Source organism: Danio rerio, chromosome 3 (assembly GCF_052040795.2).
Source record: "Danio rerio strain M-AB ecotype USA chromosome 3, GRCz13ab, whole genome shotgun sequence".
Classification (NCBI taxonomy): domain Eukaryota; kingdom Metazoa; phylum Chordata; class Actinopteri; order Cypriniformes; family Danionidae; genus Danio; species Danio rerio.
In genome coordinates, this window is record NC_141023.1 from 30,955,851 (window position 1) to 30,978,008 (window position 22,158).

The following is a 22,158-nucleotide window of genomic DNA, read 5'->3' on the forward strand; positions in this document are numbered from 1 at the left end:
GTAATTTACAGCAAACACATATAGAGCAAAAATGATGCTGTACATATTAATACAGTATGCCGTAGTCAATACTGTGAACTGATTTTTACTTTAGGACAGTTTTGCAGTATGTTACTGTATTTTAAAGAAGCATTGAATAAAGGACTGTGTATTTTATTTCAGAAAAGATATACAATACTGTAAATAAATATACAGCCAGATAAACTGTGCTGTAAATATTAATACAGTATTTTTGCTGTAATTGATTTACAGTACGTTATTAGAGATCTGAAATGTAATATGAACAGATTTTTACTGTAGGATCATTATGCAGTATGTTACTGTACTTGCATTGTGAAAATTACTGTACATTTTACAGTAAACCTATACAATACAGTAAATATATATAAAGTAATATAAACAGTGCTGTAAAATAATACCGTATTTTAGCAGTAATTTATTTACAGTACGTTACTGGTGATTGCTGATTTTTGCTGTAGGACCATTATGCAGTATGTTACTGTATTTTAAAGATACATTTAAACAATTACTGTATATTTTACAGTAACGATATACAATACTTTAAATGCATATACAGCAAGACAGCTGTAAATGTAAATACAGTATATTTGCTGTACTTGATTTACAGTAAGTTACTGACAAACTGCTGTAAATTCTTCAGGATATTGTGTATGTTATTTACTACAACCTGAGAACATACCTACAACAAACGCAGAATTCTCTTAATTTAATGAGTGTGAGAGTCTGAGAGCACAGTATGCATGTCAATGGCTGTGGACTCGTGTGTTTTGTTGACCTCCATTAAGATCGTTTTCTTGTCCATCCCCTCTGTGCTGGTTTTAGCCTCAGGATAAGGCTAAATCACATTAGTGTTCGCCAGCAGAAATGCTGAGTTGGGCGTTTGACTGACCCACTGCCTGACTTCCACAAAACACACACACAAACACACAACACAACCCCCCTGATAGATAACACACACGCGCACACACAAAACTGCTGTCAGATTCAGCACAATGACCTTTGTAGTGTGGTTTGTCAAGGAATCCTAACATAGTGTGCTCTGGAATCAATGCATGACTCTTCAGCCGGACACTAAATATTGCTCTGCTACTTTCTTCTTACCTTCCTTTGTACTGGTGCACAAAGGCCAAGGACGTGTCTTAGAAAGGTCAGTGCTTCAATCCCAGTCTGGAGATCATAACATATTCATCTGGAGCTGCACACGTCTATAGCATATCGATACAGCCAGACTAACTACTAGTTCAGCTTAGTTTACAAAATGTAGGCTGTTAAAATTTCAGATTTTCATGTGTGTTTATCTGTAGTGAAAGCATTATAAAAACAACAGCATTGCAGACTTGCAGGTTTTCAGCACCACGGACAGCGACAAAACTGAACTCCTCACTACTGTATGTGTCTAACACTGAATCCATCCATCACACAAAGCCCAGGAAAGAAGACATCATGTACAGTTAGAGTCAGGGAACAGCAGCAGCTCTGTGGCTGTGTTTCTCTTTGCGCTCATTAAAAGCAGCGAGGAGCTCCTCATGCATCAGTGTCCAGACCAAAAGTGAGAGAGTCAGTCAGTCAGTCCAGCCGAGCAGTACAGCTATTTTTGTGCATATTTCTTATGTAAATCGCAATGTCATAAACACACACTCCACATGGATACATATACATACAAACACAATTATATAGTAAGGCCATCATCATCATCATTTTTGGACAGTGTATTTAAGATATAGCATGTTGGTGTGTGGGTTATGACTGACACTGATAAAATGATTCTGTGGTTAATTTAACAAGTCCAAATGTTTGAAGTTTATTTCACTAACTCATTATAACTGAAGACTCATGGTGACCAGACGATCTTAATCACCTAACAATTGACTGGAGACTCGCTTTGAGTAAATGATATTGATCATTTGAATCAGTGAATTGCTAACTGGAGACTTGCTGTGACCAGATCATCTGAATCAATAAATCGTTAACTGGAGACTCAATTTGACTGGATCATTTAAATCAGTGATTCGCTAACTGGTGACTCCATAAGACAAAATTTATCCATGAAAGTTTTGCTGTTGTTGGTGCTGATTTTGTAATCGTCAATCAAAATTTGACTATCTGCTTCCATGTTTTGGTCATTCTGTTGATGTAAGTCTTGATTTTTCATATGGATTGTAACAACAAATCTACTGTATTGTTAACTGACATGCTTTTAATTAAAACATATAGATGGTAATCATGATTTATTTAAAGAGGTTTAAATCAGTGCTACAAGCATCTTGTAAAACTTCAAACAAGAGGGAGCAAAATGTATTTATGCAAGGTACACACTAAAATATATTTTTTAAATCTGATTTTCAAAAAAGTTAGAGACAAACATGAGGACAATAAATCCTTGAGTTGACCATTTTGATCCTATAGAGTGTGGTGTGCCATGAGGTGACAAAGATTGCACACCACACACCACCGGATTCTCCAATTTAAGCATAGGAAATCTTGCAAAATCTCTCGATTTAAGAATAAGCATGGTGGATGAAAAAGCGAATAAACATTTGTGCTGTTGCCAAAAATCAACTAGCTAATCCTCCTTTTCTGCTGTCTAACATCTATTCAACATGTTGAATATTTACAATTCGTGATCAGAGCTCCTCCAATGTTCTCCCGAGCAGATTAATTCACACTTAACACACCTTGCACCGCAGGAAAATTTTATAAGATAATATTTAGAACCACCAAGATAATTGGGTCATTAACTAGAATTGTCTGAACTATGGGGAGAAACTGGTTTAAAATCAGCCTTTAGAGACTTGCAAAATAAAAAAAATGTAAAAAGTACAAAAAATTAATTAAGAATTAAATATTTCACATGTTACAGTAGGCAAATTTGACTTAATTTCGTATAGCATTTACTTCAAATGTTGGTCCAGTTTTTAGAGCTGACGTTCAGAGTTGGAGTTATTAATGATTCACTCAAAAATTAAAGAGCCCCTATTACGAGTTTTTAAAAATGACCCTCCATGAAGTGTGTAACACAAGTGGAGTGAGCTATCCAGCTAAGGCTGAAATCTGAAAGTGCACAGTTTAAAACTATCGATTCATCTATAAAAGAGTCGGCATGGTAACAAATCTTTAGCCATGTCATCGATACAGAACTCAAGCCTCGCCCATTTGTTGCATGTGCAGACACAGGAAAATTGAAACCTCCCTACCCCGCCAACCACTGTAGAAAGAAAGAGAAGACGACAAACAATGTAGCAAATCCTGGTTGAATCATGTTGCGAAAATGCTGTGCTCTGAACTGTGAGGAAAGGTTAGTGTTCTTTTCCCTACCCAAAGATGAGGCTGTGGAGAGTTAGTGCTTGAAGTTTATTTTTGCAAAAATATCTCAGCATTATAGCCCCAGCTTTGTGCTGTGGTCCTATCATTTTTCAGACGAGTGCTTCAGCAATCTGCATGCTTACTACGGGGGATTTGTTGGCCGTTTGTTTAAGGAAGGATCAGAAAAGACTAATGATGTATGGGACTTTGTCAGAGCTTGACAATAACTTTAAAGTACACAGTTCATCTATGAGTTTCTTCCTCGGTTTTACAAGTGTAAGTAATGGCCCGTTTCCACTGAGTGGTACGGTACGGTTCGGTTTGGTACGCTTTTATGGCTGTTTCCACTGTCAAAAGGCGTACCGAACCAAACCGTACCGTAGCACTTTTTCGGCACCCTTTTGAAAGGGTCCCAAACTGCAGAAAGGGTCCCAAAAGGTGGAGCTACACGCGCAGCTGAACGCTATTGGTTTACAGAGATACGTCATTCATAGACTCAACAAGCCAGAATGTAAACAAAGGACCCACCATGTTTGAAATACACAGCGAGAAATTACAGCGGAATTATATATACATATGCAGCCATGGTTAATCCGGGCTCAAACAAACCCTGTTGTTGTCTTGATAAACAGCCACAAAGCCATGGAGAAGAGCAGATTTACCCTGTGCCGCGTAGTTTTTTACGAGCCAGCTGCCCGAGTGGTTTCGCTTTCTTCCTTGCGCTCGCCGCACGTCTCTAACTGAAATAACAAACTTCTTGAGCTGATAATAATAGAGTGCGCTTGATTACGCTCCTTTGTACGCTGACAAACGCGAGAGTGACACATTCAGAAAGAAAAGGACTAATGCGAAAGTGGAGCGCAGAAAAAAAGGCGAAGCCAATGAACACATTATTTCTTTAGGAAACGTGAAGAAACTACCTAGTTTTAATCTTTATTATCATCTTTTGGACTAATATGAACTGGGAATGATGGAATGACTCTCTAACAGAGGCTACACGTGCTGCTGAAGATTACAGACACAGATGAGAGGTTTTCACTAACTGTAGGCTATACTTTGTGTTGTTTTGAACCTAATTAATCACGAAATGTCTGCTTTGTGTAGTTCTTCTGTAGTCGGTAACATATCGGAGGCTGTAAGGGTCTGAATGTGTTCATATATGTTCGTTTATTTATTTATTTAATATAATTACAGACATTACAGTAGGCTATTTTGCACCGTCATTGATCTGCAGTTACTGTATAATCAACTCATGTTCATAGAATAGTTAGTAATAAACATTTATACACAAGTATTTATGTGTGTAAAGCATCTGTTTTGTGAGAAGTGCTTTTCATATGATATGTGAGCGACCTGTGCAGCTTTATTGTAGACATTTTCTCCAGCGATAATGACGTCGACTGAAACTTTGTCATACACCACGCCCACCAAAAGGGTACCCTTGGTAGTGGAAATGCAAGCCTGATAAAGGTGACCCGTACCGACCCGAACCGTATCGTACTGTACCAGTCAGTGGAAACGAGCCATGAGTGTGATTAAAATGCCTCCTTGTTTTCTCTAGCTTGCAAATTATGTATTTAATTGTGTTTTGTTTCTTGTAACTACTTGTACTGTATCTGTTTAACTTTATATTCACATATCGCGTCTAAAACCACTTTGAAAACGCAACATGCTGCATTGTTTACGAATTTAAAGGCATTTGTGAGCACGCAATCCATTGCTCTTTGTTGTTGCTATGGCCACCGTCAGCTGTTCCTACATGTGCGGCGGTCAAGTTTCAAAATAGCCATTTTGCTTTTGCCACTGTGTGGATTAATTCTGAATGTGCGTCATGGTTAAGAATAGAGTCATATACTGGTGTTAACTGCATTGCTTTAATGCACTCCTGCATTGGGCTCACTCTGCACTCTGACTACTTCAAAATTGTTGATAAGCCTCGGTGGGCATTACTCTGTTTCACAATAAACGCAGTCAACCAATCACAACAGCCTGAGTCATCGTACCAGTCACACAGATTAGCATCGCCCTAAGGAGGGGCTTGGGAACAAATCATATGGGAGTCATTGGGATAATTAGGTAAAAATAAATGAATAAGACAATAAAAGTGTTTTTTGACCTTGAATGTATATCAGACTGTTGTTGGAGACCCCCCAAACCAAAATATTACCTTTTTTAGTGCATAGGGGTTATTTAAGTGAAATCCATGTAACTCATTCTACAATCAAATCTCTTTCCAAAACTTTCTCATTCAATGTTCATTTGCAGTTGGACATCATCCTGACTATTTTGATGAGACAGCAGTAAAATGTTCTTTTCCGGGGAAGAAAAAACCCTTTACAGTATCACTTTTCCTTAATCCCTCCTTGAGTCAGGTCTGAAACTTTCATGATTATTTGCCTATTAATGATGTATTCCTCATTCGTAAGTCACTTTGAATAGCATACAGTAGCATTTTCTGATTGAATAAAAATAAATCATATTTGCACAATTGCCAGAAACTCACAACCTAAAAGACTAAAAGTGTTCAAGAAACTTTCAGATTTCCCCTCTATATAAACCCTTTTACATTTTTAGATGCGCATTAGGACATTTCTTTGGATGTCTATTAATCCAACATTTTTATCCCCACAATATAGGCACAAACTGACCTACACGCACAGAGATCGAGGCTAAGATGCATGTCTGGTCTATAACAAGATTCTGAATTTCTGATCCTACTGAGATCTGAGACCCAAAGCAAGCCGTCTTATAATTATGCACATTTTAATCAGTCATATCCCCTTTCCGCCAGTAAAGCGCTGTGTATATGTGACTTTATGTGTGTGTGCGTAACATGGAGAAGGGATTGAAAAATGGAACAGGACCATGAACACACTTGGGGTACAGAAAAAAGTAAGTGCATCTATGTGTGTGTGTGTGTGTGTAACAAAGTCAAGGGTAAAAAACTATTAAACTAAAGTGGACCTCGGGCCCCTGTAAGACTTAATGGCTTTTTCCCCCTGCTTTCTCTCCCTCACTATAGCTGTGGGTCTCATTCCTCTCTTCTAATCCCACATGCTCAGACGTAGCAGGTAAATTGACTTTTCAGTGACAGACACAGGGGCTTTTCTTTAGAGCTTGACGACAGTAGCCGCGTTCCTCACCTGTGACAGAGCATGTCTACGGCTCACATCACCGTTCCTTTCTCTGAGCTGCTGCCATTAGCTCCAGATCACTGCTGCCATTAAAGCAACCTCCAGCTAAAACAGCACTCCAACTGTCGTCAGCCCCTGCACACACACACAAAATCCATCACTACTGCAAACAGAGGCAACGATCACCACACTCTTAGGACACTCATCTGTACACCATTCCCTACAATGTGCCTTTGAAACAGTACAGAACACACTTGAGTAAAACTGTTAAATAAAACAGGAAAACTGTGATTGTCAATTGGGAAAAAGGTGTCAATGTTTTAATATCAGAATACATAACATAGCTCGTCTTGATTTCCTGATGTACAATTGTTTTCATACTTCATACTTTTATAATTGCTGTTGATGTTCATTAAAACTGCCATTTAACATAAAAAGGCTTGTTTTGTGTCGTATTTTATTCTATTGTCCATATATTCTATGTTCACTGTACATATAGTTAAAGTTGAATAGTTGAATTTATTAGTCCTCCTGGGAAATGTTTATTTCAAATATTTCTCAAGTTCTGTTTAACAGAGCAGACTTTTTTTCTTAATACATTTTTAATCCTAATAGTTTTAATAACTAATTTCTAACAACTACGTTATTTTGCCTTTACCATGATGACGGTACAATTTACTAGTTATTTTGGAAGATGCTGTAAGATTAAAGACACATCTCTTTGAATTAGCATAGACATAAAACACAAATGCTTATTGAAATCCAAATCCTCTAAAGGATTGTTAGTCTGCATTATTTAAATTTACTTCCCTAAAGACATTATAATTTTAACAGCATCTGTTTTTGTTATTTCCGAGGATTCCATAATCCTGGACCAGGCCGTATCCTGAGCAGCTACTGTGGAGGACATGGAGGAGAGAAGAGCATGAGACTGATTTCTGTAAGACCCCAGTGACAGAGTCTTCGCATTGATTCAGCCTTTACACCAGCTGGTGACCTCTCCCACCTGCAGCTTTTCCATGATGGACGTCCAGCGTTCTCCAGCCTCCGGCGCCTAGACTGCAGCTCTGCACAAAATGTTTGGCAAAGGGGAAATGGTTGCGCTCAACTGAGCCTGGTTTCTCTCTAAATTTTTTCCTTCACTTACATCAATTGGTGAAGTTTGTTCCTCGCCACTGTCGCCACTGGCTTGCGTGGTTCGGGACTTGTAGAGCTTTCAGCAGTGAAAATTAAACCACACTGAACTGAACTAAACTGAATTTCAAATTTGAAAACTGGACTGACACAGTTTTCAATTTACTACAATCTTCTATGTTAAGCTGCTTTGACACAATCTACATTGTAAAAGCGCTACAGAAATAAGAAATCAGTGAAAATCACTTAATAAAAAAATAAAAAAGTTATTTTAACTTATTAATTTTTAAAAAAGTTACTTTAACTTGAAAAATGAAAAAAAGAGTTATGGTAACTCATAAAGTGGTTATACTTTATTAAGCTGAACTCAAATTAATGAATTAGTTATATATTTTTTGTGTCACTTCTAATGCTAGAAGCAATACCAAAACATTTGAGCAGCTATATAGTTGTTTGGACTTCATTCATTCAATTGCCTTGTACTGATTTTGTAACGGAAATTAAAATATTTAAGTTACAAATACTCTAAATGTTTGGTGATATAAACAAAAATTCTGTGTATATGACTCAAAATATATGTATAAGTTTACAGTATCACTTTTTTTCAAAACTTAAATAGTTTACGCAACCAGTTTCCTCAAACAGTGTAAGTTAACTGAATTTATTGGGTTTTACAGTGTAGTGCTAAGCAATTTCGAGGCTTAACTAGGTTAATTGGGTAAGTTAACTAAGCAAGTGATGTTTATTAGGCAAGTCATTTAACAAGTGGTTTGTTTTGTGGCAAAAAAAAATTTTAAAGGGGGCTAATATTATAAATATTTTGTTAAATAAATTACAGATGATCAAGTATTTTACGTTTTATCAGTTCAGTGGCTAATTTATACGAATTCAAACGAGTCATATGAAAATGTACGATTTTAAAAAGGAACCATAGCGTGATTGGGAGATAAGCAAATCTTACTACATTTTACAAATGAGATCATGCAAATTTATTTCAACTAGTCACTAAATCAAAAAGTTACAAATAGCCTTGAGATTGTGTTGGGATAGCCATACACATGACCAAAAAATGCAATTTTTGTTTACTGCAGTAAATGACAGATGAAATGTCAGGATTTTGAGACACATTGCTACATTTACATTCATAACATTATAAATTTTAAAATTAACAATTTTAATCAACATTATTGTCTTATTATTTTGACCACAAAAAAATAAATAATTAAATAAAAAAAATAAAATAATCTGAGGTTTGTTACCTAAACACTGATTTATATTTTCACATTTTTACATAGCTTTACATTGTGGGAAAAAAATAACAGTTCACAAAAGAAACCTTTAGCTAGGTTTTTTAAAAAGAAAGTCACACAAACATATATTTTATTGTATTTTCTTTGTTAGTTGAGGATAACCGTAGTGGCCAGGGCGCGGTGAGTGCCATTATGAAGTAAACTGCTTTGTATCTTGTGTTACCTTGCGTTCTTCCACCCTAGTTTGTTTGTACTCCTAATTCAAACTTGCCAATTCCTAACTACTAAAAATAATATTCAAAAATTTTCGTAAATTCTATTGAAAATCACTTATGACATTTATAACCCCACACCCAGTTAGAATATGCACTTTGTTTGTCAGTGAAACTACATATACAGTTCACCTGCTGGCTATGAGACCACAGAACTGCAAAAACCACACAAGACACCTGCTACTGTATTCTGCTTTCTGTTAGAAGGCAATCTAAGACCCCCTATATCCTGCTGAGCGCCAGCTGTATTTCAGACAAGCATGAAAATACCCACACATGTACACACACTACTATGTAAGTAGTTTTCTTCTGCGGATGAGCGCAAACCAGTTTCACAGTTTATTATTTCACCACACAGGTCACTGAAAACAACAAACGCCCATGTATTTGTGTGTGTGTGTGTGTGTGTGTGTGTGTGCCCTCATATCAAGCATCTATTCTCCCCTCTAATTGCACTGGATTAGAACAAGTTTGCCCAATTTAAGCAACAAGGAATGGCTGTTTAATCATTTGCCTAATTGCTGCCAACTCGCTTCCTGAATGTCTCCATAGGCCGCATGTGCTCTGTGGGTGACTAAGTGTGTGTGTGTGTGTGTGTGTGGGTTTGAGGAGATATATGTTCATCCATGGCTGTGTTCTTCCAGGAGTTTTCACTGCATTAATTTGTGCCTATAGGTGTTCACTAAAGCTAAAGCTGGTTCCCCTGATCATGCAGCTTTCTTCTCCTGCTCCTCTATACCAGCAGCTGTAATGTAAGACTCGTACAGTTATTTAGACAGTAGACAAATCTGTTGTGCTTTCCTAGCATAAACAGTGTCAATAGAGCCATGTGGTGTTTGCTGGTAACGAATGGACCTGCAGATGAAGTCATCAGAACGGCAGCAGACCAAAGCGGGCAAAAACCTCAGAGGGACCAATTGGAATAAGCTGCTATTTGCTGCACTTTGCCTTATGTGCTAATTGTACAGCTACATGTGAGAAACGACTCTCAAAAACAAAGCACCATTAGGCATTTCCTTAGATGGCTGGAACTTATTTTGTGAATTACACTTTTTATTTCAGGCTTTAAATGTGTTTTAGTTTGCACTAACAAAGCAGTTTGGGACTTATATATTGTAATGTAATGTGATTTAGTTAGAGCAAACAATGTAATAATGTCATGTAATGTAATGTGTAGTCATATAGCTCATTATTGTGTATGTCCATACACCCAAAGTCCTTCACAATCATGGGGGGGGGGGGGTCTTTCCACATCACCAACAGCGTGCAGCATCCACTTGAATGATGCAATGGCAACCACAGGACAATGGCGCAAATGCACTCACCACACACCCAATCCACCCAATTGGTGGATGGGGATGATTGGGAGGCAACGATTAATGAGGGCCGATGGAGGGAATTTGGCCAGGACACCAGGGTTATACTCCTACTCTTTACGAGAAGTTTCGCAAGATTTTTTAATGACCACCAGTGTTGCTAGCTGACTTTTTCCAGCCCAAAACTTGCCCAAAACCCACCCAAACGCACAAAAAGCGCCCAAAATATTAGATTAATATTGTATTTAATTTTACTTAATTAACCAAGTTATTTTTATTTTTGACCTTTTAGCCTTTATTAAGTGGATAGGACAATATTTCAGACAGGAAGCAAAGTGGTGGAGAGAGAGGGGGTAGGGATGGGAAATGTCCTTGAGCCCCGATTCGAATTCTGGACGGCTGAAAGTGCTACTGCACCATATATCAGCGCGCTAACCACTAGGCTATTGTGCCGACTTAACCTAGTTATTTTAACTGTTATATATTTTTTAAACTATACAGCAACCAACACCAGCAGTCAAAGAACCACAACATAACCGGATCACATGGCCTCTCTCCCACCCACACACTGCACTTGTTGTGTAGATTACACTACCTATTAGAGTATGTTTTACTTTCGAAATGGGGTAAAATTTGTCCTATTTAGCGTTTTAAGTTCTTTTGAACATAACCAGGTGCTGCTTGAACTGTCCAACTCTGCACTTTGCACTGATGAGCGCTGTTTTTGACTGGAGTTGGCAGCATCTCTGAAAACGAAACCAAAAGTGCTGGCCAATTTACTTTTCTGATTTGCAGGTCAAGGACATAAGTAATAAAATGACAAATGAGTATTGCAAGAGAGGTATAATAATATATTATTCTGGTTTAAATGTGTTTTAGTTAGCATTAACAAAGCAGTTTGAAACTTAATGAGTGTTGTTATGTGTATACAATGTGCTTTATTTAGAACAAACAATGTAATGTAATGTAATGTAATGTATATTTGTATAGCTCATTCAGTGTGGGGTCTGTCTACACCACCACCAGTGTGCAGCATCCACTTGGATCACTTGTTTACCCTCTGCCTATGACTTTCCTTAACCTCCTCTTGCGCATGGACCCACGCGGTTTACACCATGCACTGGTCACTTGTAACTAAATGGAGAAGGAGCACATAGTAATGTTTTGGGAAATAAGTTGCGTACTAAGTTTAAATATCAAAACCACTCAATTTGGCAACACGGATGACCATAGAGAGAAGGAACCTTGGATTAAAGTCTCATGCAAAAGACACGCTCAATGACATTATAGTGTCCCCATCACTGTACTGGGGCATTAGGACCACAGAGATCACAGTTTGAGCACCCCCTGCTTGCCTCACTAACAGTACTTCCAGCAGAAACCTAGTTTTTCCATGTAGTCACCCATCCAGGTACTAACCAGGCTTAGCTCTGCTTAGCTTTAGTGAGTAACTGGTCTTGGGTTTCAGGGTGATATTGCTGGGGCCATAACAACACAACTCAGGCTTGGTAAACTGGCAAAAAGCATAACAATAATTTAGTTATAATATAATTTTGAAAAGGGCTGCTTGTAGCGATTCAGCACCTCATAAATAACCCAGAAATCTCAAAAAGTTGTTCCCAGGTGGTCTGATAGACACACTAAAATTAGAGTTTGCCAGATTGAGAAAGTCCTTGCCAGTTTTACAAGCAATGTGCTTCAGACAGACAGTGTCATTATATACTGAGAGAAACTAACTTCTTACATCTACTAAAAGCCGAAATAGCTCAGAAAATTGAGTCAGTTTTTAGAACAGTTACCATTACATGTTTGCAAATGCCTCTTTAGTGAAAATCTTAAGGCTGTGTATGTAATTTAATTGCACTAAGTGTGACTTCAGTGATCAAATACTTCAGTATCCTCCAGTGTAAATGTGACGGTCAGCAAAACCATTTTTCCATCCTCTCTTTGTGTTTCTCACTTCTCAACTGAACTCCATCTTTTTGTCTGTTTGTTTGTCAGCATGTCTCCACTGACATGCTTTCATGCTTCAGCTTTCATGCGATTTTATCACACAGCACCAGTGAAAAAGCCCTGGTTGCTCAAATCTCTCAGAGACACACACACACACAGATGCACGCTCAGATTGATGTGAACATTCGGAGCTGTCTGTGTCTCTCATGCTGCATGTGATTCAGGATGATAAGTAGAAAACCAGAGTCGTCACCGTATTAACATAAAGGTCACGTAAGGAATCATTCATCATCTTCCTGCCAATCCTTTTTCTTTCAGTCTGTCTCTTTTTCAAAACATAAATCAGATGTCTCCCACTTTCCAAGACTCCAGCATTCATCCTCAGTGACACCATTAGCACGGACATATATTTGAAGATGAAAGAACGTGACGCTTTTTTCACAACCAGATGCTGGAAATCCAAAGCAAACTAAACGTCAGGTCAGTCTCATTTACAGGGACATTTACATTGGTACACTGGAAACAAATGAGACATAGACATCATGTAATCATTAGACATACACTTTAAAACTTTTTATTTAAACTAATATTGTTTTCAAAAGCAAACATAACATAAAAGTCCATTGCAGCCTTGCATTTCTACCTTGATTTCACATTACTTTCATTTAACCAAGGCTCATTTTGAAAGTGTAGCCCTATATACTTTTCTGTAGATCATCAAATACGTCAAGGAGGTACGTTTTTTATTGTTTTTGTTTCTGTGAATCCACCAGAAGCCACTGTGTATGCTTTTTGAGATCTCAAATTTGTCTCACTAGTGCCATTTAATGCCTGCTCTTCTCGCGAAAATTCACCAGAGGCCGCTGTTGACTGACTGACTGACCAACCGACCGATATACCCCCACCTACCCCTTTCCTAAACCCAACCGATAGTGTTTTGAAAAATACCAATTGCCAGCACCCACCCCCTTCTCAAACCTTACTGACAGTGTTTTGAAAAGCAATCCAGAGAAAAAAAGCCTACTGATTTTTATGCTGTTTTCAGAATTTACCACATTCTCACCCTGTTATTTATTTGTTTATTTTTTAGCTTCTTTTTGTCTTACCCGCTTTCTGGAATTGTTCTTTGTCGGACTCGAACCCTATCATCACAGTCAACTCCTCTCTGCGTCTCAAGTCCGCCGAGGTATGCTGCGAGCCACTAGACAAACTAGTAACAGCAGTAAAGCCATCCACACGTAAGCAGAGGTAAGCAGTCAGTTAAGCAGTCAGTTAGCGCAAAACAACAACAATGCCATACCGCCCCTTAGCATGCGTTTTAAAGACAAAATGCAGCCATATGTACTTCTGGCAACATAATTTACAATCTCTAGAAATGTATATAGGGCTACGTTTTCAGAATGAGCTTATGTTGCTTTTATTTCTTTTGTGTAATTGGCTTCACTGGACTCAAACCTGAGCAATCTGCATCACAAGGTACAACACTACAAGGTGAGCTACTGAGCAAACTGACCACAGAAGAAAAATTATCCATTTGGAGATAGACTTGTGGTACAAACATACTCAATTACCAATCATAGAGATTGTTAAGTTGTTTTGTGCCATTTATTTGGTGTTGTACAAATAACTGCACAAAAAATAATTTTTCTTTCGTTGATAATGTGATCCTGTAAATATCATAAGTGTGAAAAGGAACAAAAGTTGTAGGCATCAGCATACTATTCAACGTTGGCATGTTAAAAAAAAGCTTTTTTAGAGTCTAACAAAAATGTATAAATAAACACACCTTTGACTGTCAAAATTACCTTGTTATATATGCATACACATGCTAGTTTGAAAATTCTTGCCTGAGGTAACAGTGGTAAGTGGTTTCTAAATCGGTTTATGAATCTCTTCATGCATGTTGATTAATTAGTCCATTTGTTTGTTTCCTTTCTGAATATCTCTTTATCCTATTAGAGTCCCCGTTCTTCTCCTCTGTCAGCGGCAGTTCAATTAACTGCTCAGGCATTAGCTCACAGACACTTCGGCTGGCTGTTAATTTAAATCAGCCGTCACATTATACTTGCCTCATATTCATCACCTTCTCATAACCTTGTCATTCCTCTGACAAACTTCCTTCCCCTACATCTCTGCCTCTCTATTTTAGTCTCCATCACGGCCACTAAGACTTGCAGGCAGTGTTTAACACTGTGCTAACATTAAAGAGCTCATGAGGGATGTTTGAGAGCGAGAAGCATCTTTCATGATGCAGTGATGTGGAGAGACATTAATCCAGACACAGATGTGTGAAGAGGATGCGGAGAACGACAGCAGAGGCCCGCCAAAGAAGGCACTTCTCAAACATGTATTCAGACTGCCTAAAATTATTCAATTAACTACTGCTTAATCAATTTTACTGTTCTGTATGCATTATTATGCCATCGCATATAAATGCTTACAATTACTGTAACAGAAGACTAAGTTGTGTTCACACTTCTACTTTGATTGTCTTGTTCATCCCATCCAAAAAATAAAAAATAAAAATGAGGTTAAACTTTATTTTACAATATATGCTTCATATTAGTTGGCAGCTAGCTCTCTGCAACTCTCACATGGTCGCCCACTGAAGCTAAGCAGGGCTGTGCCTGGTCAGTACCTGGATGGGAGACCACATGGGAAAGCTAGGTTGCTGTCGGAAGTGGTGTTAGTGAGACCAGCATGAGGCACTCAGTCTGCGGTCTGTATGGGTCCTAACGCCCCAGTACATTGATGGGTACTCTATACTGCTCAGTGAGCGTCGTCTTTCAGATGAGACATTAAACTCTCTGTGGTCTTTAAAAATCCCAGGATGCCCCTCAAAAAAGAGTAGAGTAACCAAATTCGCCCACTCCTCCTAACCAACCCCATATCATAATTGGTCTCCTCTCCACTAATCAGCTTGTGTGTGGTTTGCGGTCTGGTACAATATGGCTGCCGTTGCGTCATCCAGATGGATGCTGCAGACTGGTGGTGGATGAGGAGAGTCCCCCAATGTGTAAAGTGCTTTGAGTGGCAAGAAAAGCACTATATAAATGTAAGGAATTTATTATTATTAATATTATTATTAGTATTATAATTTCTCTCAGTTGAAAAAGCTCATAAATTTTAATCTGTGACATGGCTTAAGCCATGTGAAAACAGGAAATAGTACATTAACATTTAGTATTACTAAAACAAAGCATTTGTTTTTAAGAAATTTGCACAGTAAGTACATTAAATTTTATTTAAAAGGATAGTTCTCAAAAAAAAAAAAGTTGAGAATAAAAAAAAAGAATGATAAAAAAAAAATCGGTTACTCCGTTAATTTGTTCCAAACCAGTTAGAGCTTATTTTTGTTTTGATGAACACAACAGTAGATTTTGAAGAATATTGCAAACCTGTAATTATTGACTTGCATACTATATGGTTTTCGTACTATGCATGTTAATGGTTACAGGTTTCTATGTTCATTTTTTATCATTTCTTCTTTTAGGTTCAGCAGAACAAAACAACTCTTAAAGGTTTGCAAAAACCTGATAGTCAGTAAATGGTAAGTAAATTTTAAACTTTTGTGTGAATTAACCTTTTAATATGTTATCTTTAAATTGTATGGCCTATTCTGAATGGATAATATCCCTGTTATTATGATTCACATATTTCATTTTCTGATTGAGCAACATCTATTTGAAATACTCAAAATTCTTTCACAAGAACAGTTTTCATAAAGTATTACATGTTCAAAAATGTATACTGCGCATACCTGACGAAGCAGAAATCTTTATTTAGATTTTAGCCAGTTGTTACCACAAAATGAATTCTGGGTGACCAAAGACCCATCCACTTTACACTGGGGTCCTGATCACACTGTGGAGGATTATTCTGTGATAACAGCTGGCTGGATGCACATTATCCTTTCCTTGCTGATAAGTCTTGTTTTGGTGAGACAGTTGATCATATAATATTAAGTTATTCATAATACTGAAAAGGATAGTTTACTCAGATATTAAACTTTGTTAAGGCACAAAAAATGGCAAACACTTCTGGTGTTTTAAAGTCATGATTCACAGATTGAATTCTAAAGGGTTTCTTGGACACACAGTATTTGTCATGTGGTTCATCTATTTTAATGGATCATCTATTTGTCATTCTTTTAATGTTTTTGTTTTTTTAATGGAAGAAAGACCACTGTGATGCAAAATCCTTTTCTTTAAAAAAAAGTGTTGCCATTTTTAAAGCTCTGACAATGAGCTCTTGGGTAGTTTATTCATGGCATAGCCACTTAGCAACTGAACACAATCATCTTGAATAAGTGATTTATTGGCTGCATGCCTGATACTGTAGGAAAATTGACTTTACAATTTTTTACTGCAAACAAGATGCTGAACAAAACAAACTAAGTGGTGGCTTTATATCAGTCAGACTAAGGTGGTTCTTAACCTATAAATGCAGCAATAAGGTCCGCCTACAAGACTAATGGGACATAAACAAAGATATTTTGAGACATTTCAAAGCTAGCATTTGTCAACATCTTGTTTTATGATTCTCTGAAGAGGGTAATACGGTTTACAAAACATGAGGGTGAGAAAACAATGACAGAATTGTCCATTTGTAGGTGAATTTTAATTATGCAGATTTTAAGACATCAGGGAGAAAACAGGTGCATTGTGAGACTCGAGCCGGCTGTGCCCCAGTAAAACTTTACTGATAAGTCCTTGTCTGAGAAGAAGGATGACCGTATACTGACCTGAGAAGCAGACTATCCTGCTTATGCTATTAATAACACAGTGAGACGAGTTGTTTGTGAACATCCCTGCTTTGCCCTTTATTCGGTACAGATTTAATAATAATATCTGGAAGATGGCACTTGTTTCGATAATTTTAAAAAACAATAATTTTGTAATTAATTTATGTTGTGGGTGAAGCAGTGGCACAGCAAATAGTGCTGTCGCCTCACAGCAAGAAGGTCGCTGGGTCGCTGGTTCGAACCTCGGCTAAGTTGGCGTTTCTGTGTGGAGGTGCATGTTCTGCCTGCCTTTGCGTGGGTTTCCTCCGGGTGCTCCAGTTTCCCCCACAGTCCAAAGACAGGTGAATTGGGTAGGCTAAATTGTCCGTAGTGTATGAGTGAGTGTGTGAATGTGTGTGGATGTTTCCCAGAGATGGGTTGCGGCTGGAAGGGCATCCGCTGCGTAAAAACTTGCTGGATAAGTTGTCGGTTCATTCCGTTGTGGCGACCCCGGATTAATAAAGGGACTAAGTCGACGACAAAATGAATGAATGAATGAATTTATGTTGAGTCATCGATTACTGTTGCCTTTCCAGAATATTAGGAAAATACATTACTGCATGTGCCAATATTGATTCTGCATCGATTCGGAGATTTTCAAAATGTTTTTTTACTGCAAACTAAAATGCCAATAGGAAAAAAATAATTAAAAATCACTGAGTCATGTGAGTTGGCTTTTATGTCACAAGATTAATGTAAACAAGCCTCACTTTGAACATTCTTGTAATTTACTTAAACCTTTTCTGATTTTATTAATGATTATTTTAGGACAGTTTAAGTGTTATTTGTATGGTATTGGATGAAAGCCAATGAGTCTGGCTGATTGTGAAGCATACAGCGCCATGTGCTGTTATAAGCTCAGAATCACATTTGCATCAGACACCTTTTAATAATCCCTCCATATCTCAAAAAAAAAAATATTGTGCATTTATGAAGTGTGCTTCACACAGGTGAGTGGGCCTGACAAACCACCTGTAGAAAAACACTTCTCTTCGTTAAAAAAAACAGTCCCCCTCCTTACTCTAGAACTTAATTTTCTGAGCACAAACAGTTCCTTTGTATAACTAGCACTTCTTGTGTATTACCTCTTCTTGTTGAATTGATGAATGCCTCCTCAATGTAAATGTTCAAGAGAGAATAGTGATGCTTATTTGAGAATCCCAGAATCAATTCTAAATTGATTTCTCCAGTGATTTTTCAACACAGCCATTATATAAAGACAGATTACCTGAAGTACATTCTACTTGGAGTCTTTTAAATCGCCACACAGAAGCATGGCAATGTGGATTAAAGTCTGTTTATGAGTGAATGTGAATGGAGGAAAGGCTTGTGAATGAACTCTCACTACGTTGTGAAACACCCTGATTTGCTGTATTGAGAAACTTCAAGCTTTAACCCATTTGTGACAATTTTTTAATGGTTTTATGCATGTAGCCTTTTTAAAAGTGCCCTATATGAACATGTTTTGCATCAATTTTCTCCAGGTTTGAGATTTTTTCAAGAAATTTGTATTTTAATATGCGGCAGTTGTCTGTGGGCAAATATGTTGTAAGAACCCTTCAATGTAAAAGTTAGGAGAACATTTTGCATTCAAAACAACTGCTTCAAAAGATCAATTCATATTCATAAACACATTTACCATGTTTAAATTAGAAAACCATTTTATATGAACCCTCCCAAAAATAATCTATCATATAATTTCATTAACATGAAAATATCTAACTAATCAATTTGTCTAAAAGTCATAAAACACATACTAGTTTTCCCAACAAACTACTGTTAGTCAAAAAGATAAACAAAAGATAAATAAAGATAAATAAAAATAATAAAATAAAGATAAATTTCATTTTGCATCATGGAATTGGGGGTAGGAGGCTAAAGCCTCAAATGACAGGAAGTAAATCAATTGCTTGTTATTACTATCTTGAAATCTTATTTGGTTGTTTGCTTGCATGTTATTGAGAAATTAAAGATGGATAACATGTAGAACATTTAAAAAAGGGAAATTTCAACAATGAACTTTGGCAACTATAGTTTATAGTGGGCTTGAAGGGTTATGAAGGAAAACTATTTTACCTATTTATTTATTTATTTTTATTATTATTATTTTTTTTTTTTTTTGCATGATACAATATATAATGGTCTAATCTGATTCAATGATTAATACTAAATGGACCAAAATTAGCCTATTTACAAAAAAACGTGTAATGTTCCTTTAAGAGTCTCCCATGTGCATTGAGACTCCTTGATACATTGTCCTCTACAACAACAACTAAAAAACTGTCAGGAAACTGATAAATGTACATGAATTACATTAATTATATCCTGAAATAAAATAAGCATCACATGACAAATGTTTGCATACATGCATGCAAACTCTTGTATACGTATGCATTCACAATAGCAAGGGGACACGGACAGAAGGTTATATGGAGTTCAATAACAGAGCAGAGAGGGCACAGATGAGTGTGAGAGGGGCATGGGCATGTTTGTCTTGCTCTGCCGGGCACAGAAGAAAATCGCACACATACACACACACACAAAGTTTCTCACACACACACACAAACCGAGAGACATATTCACTCAAGTCTCAACGGAACAATACCAGCCTGAACGTACCAATCCCATCCATCAGCCACTCAAGCCTAAAACCCCAGAGCATTACAGCATGTGCTACAGTATGTGTGAATGCGCGTTTGTTTTTATTAGAAAGAGTGACTAAAAGACAAAGAAGGAAATGCTAGATGGAGGATCCAAGTGTAAGCAATAAAGGGACTTGCCTACAAATAAATGATTTATTGGAGAAGCTAAGCAAGCTTTTAACTGCGACTCTGCAAACTACGCTTGCTTTTTCTTCCCCCCAGGCCATTTTCCCCCCAAAACTGAGTCTCACTACACCCATTTCAACGAGGGTGATTCATAAAAACTGTTAAATCTTACAGAAAAGCACCCAAACAAAATAAAGTCCTGTGAAATCAGAATATTTTTTTTTTCATGTTAGTTTCAGTACACTCACAAAATGGCATTTGCTGTATGTTCAAACTACTTATTTAAATTGAGCTGAAACAACACAATTCTTGAGGGTTTTTTTTTTTTTGAGGTTCATGTTTATTCCACTTAGGTTTGTAAAAAGTATTAAGTAACTTAATTCCATCATGTTATCCCAACCCAACATTTCTTACAGTGTATATTACTGTACTACAAGGATATGTAGTGTGCTCCAAAACAGTGACAACATTTGCAAGAAAGTATAAACCGTAGACTGTAAAAGACATGGATGTAGTTTCAGGACGTCACCCATAGGTTTCTGAAAAGCACAAATTAAGCTACAAGTCGATGTCGCCATTTTGTTCAGGCATCATCACACCAACTGGGGGTGACTAAAAATGGGCAAACAGGCTGAGTTCCAGACGCCTGCTAGCTTTTGCTTAGATGGGCTTTTCTTTTTTCTGCGAGAAACCTGTAAATGATAAATTATTTTAAGTAAAACAAATAGAAAATGTATAGATATAGTATACAGTCAAGTCCATAATTATTTCTACATTGACACAATTCATACAAATTAGCCACTAAATCAAAAAGTTACATATTGCCATAAGATTGTGTTGTGTAATTCACCTGATTTGAATGTAAATATTCTTAAATTAAAGCTGACAGTCTGCAGTTAAAGCATATCTTGTTTGTTTCATTTCAAATCCATTGTGTTGATGTATAGAGCCAAAAATGTTAGAATTGTGTTTTTGTCCAAACACTTGTGGACCTAACTTTAAGTATATAATTTCACTCTCCTGGGAAATGGAGGCAACAAGAATGGTTTGTGAGCACAATTAAGTGCACACATCATGCCATTTTATCTGATAATTGTAGGAAATAATCCCAACACTCAATTGACTGGATTAAGCCACATAAAAAAATACAATGTATATGTCGAGTTCAGTGGCTAATCAGCCAGAATCAGGTGACATGACGGTAGTAGTGAGACCTAGCCGTCCTCAAGTGGCCACGTTCTTAATTATGCAGACTTAAACTAAACTGATGAGTTATAAAAAAATTTAATAAAAAAAAAATCACCCCCCTCACAGTTGTCATTTAGGGTAATATTAGCTATATGCACCAAAACCATCTTTTGTACCAGGTTGTAAACATGTTTTTATCAGCTGTAAAATTTGCCAATTTAACATTGCAGTCAGTGAACATCTGGAGTTCCTAGTGCCAGCCCCCAAAGGCGAGTCAATGAATTGCAGTTTCAGTTACTTCCGTATTTGCTTCACGAGGGAGAGCAGGATGCTACCACTTGGCATAAATATCCAAAGCTTGCAGTTTGACACTTCCTGCACAATGCAACCAATTTTTTTTTATTGATGACACCTCAAAGGTTCTCATATACTCTGACCAGTCAAATGCTCAGTTTATGACATTTCCCACATTTCAAGACGCAATTGCTATACTGTATGTACTTGAGCTCAACCTGAGCTCTGGTAAATAAACAAACACTATTGGCTGCTTTATAAAAAGGTGAGATGTCCTGCCATGTCTTCACGTTTCTGTTCATAAAGGCCACATATTGAACAATAACGCATATTTTAAAGCACTTCACAAACTTTAACACTGATTTTCAGCTTCCCGAATGATGCATAACCCGTTCAACCTCTGAAGACCCTTCAGATGCCCTTATATCTCATCGTAAAGGCCTTACAAATGCTCCTTGACCTTTTTAGGGGAGTACATGACACTGCTGACACAACCTATTCCTGTATTTGCCCTGTTCGACCCTTCATCATTCTTAACCTGATGGCCTTTGCAGTTCTTCATCAACAAACCTTCCTCCTCTTCTGATGTTGTTGGCTTCACAGTTTGGATTCAGGCCCAGCAGTGACAAGGTGACTGCCTCCTTATGTTTGCACTAATTAAAAGAGAAGCACTCATTTGTCCCTGACTATATGAGGCTGGTCTAGTCTGAGAGGCCAGCTGTATGAAAGAGGGGAGAGCTGA

General features: G+C 37.3%; 1 long non-coding RNA gene across 2 annotated transcripts in view; it reads right to left on the minus strand.

Annotated features, from left to right (window-relative positions):
• Positions 1 to 783: 783 nt before the first annotated feature.
• Positions 784 to 22,158, minus strand: part of LOC147845657 (uncharacterized) — a 154,784-nt gene continuing 133,409 nt past the window's right edge. For both annotated transcript variants that reach the window (XR_015480946.1, XR_015480949.1), the window contains 2 exons: positions 6,468 to 6,593; positions 784 to 3,226 (listed from right to left, as the gene is read on the minus strand). This is a non-coding gene — a long non-coding RNA (uncharacterized LOC147845657). The remainder of the gene's footprint in view (positions 3,227 to 6,467; positions 6,594 to 22,158) is intronic.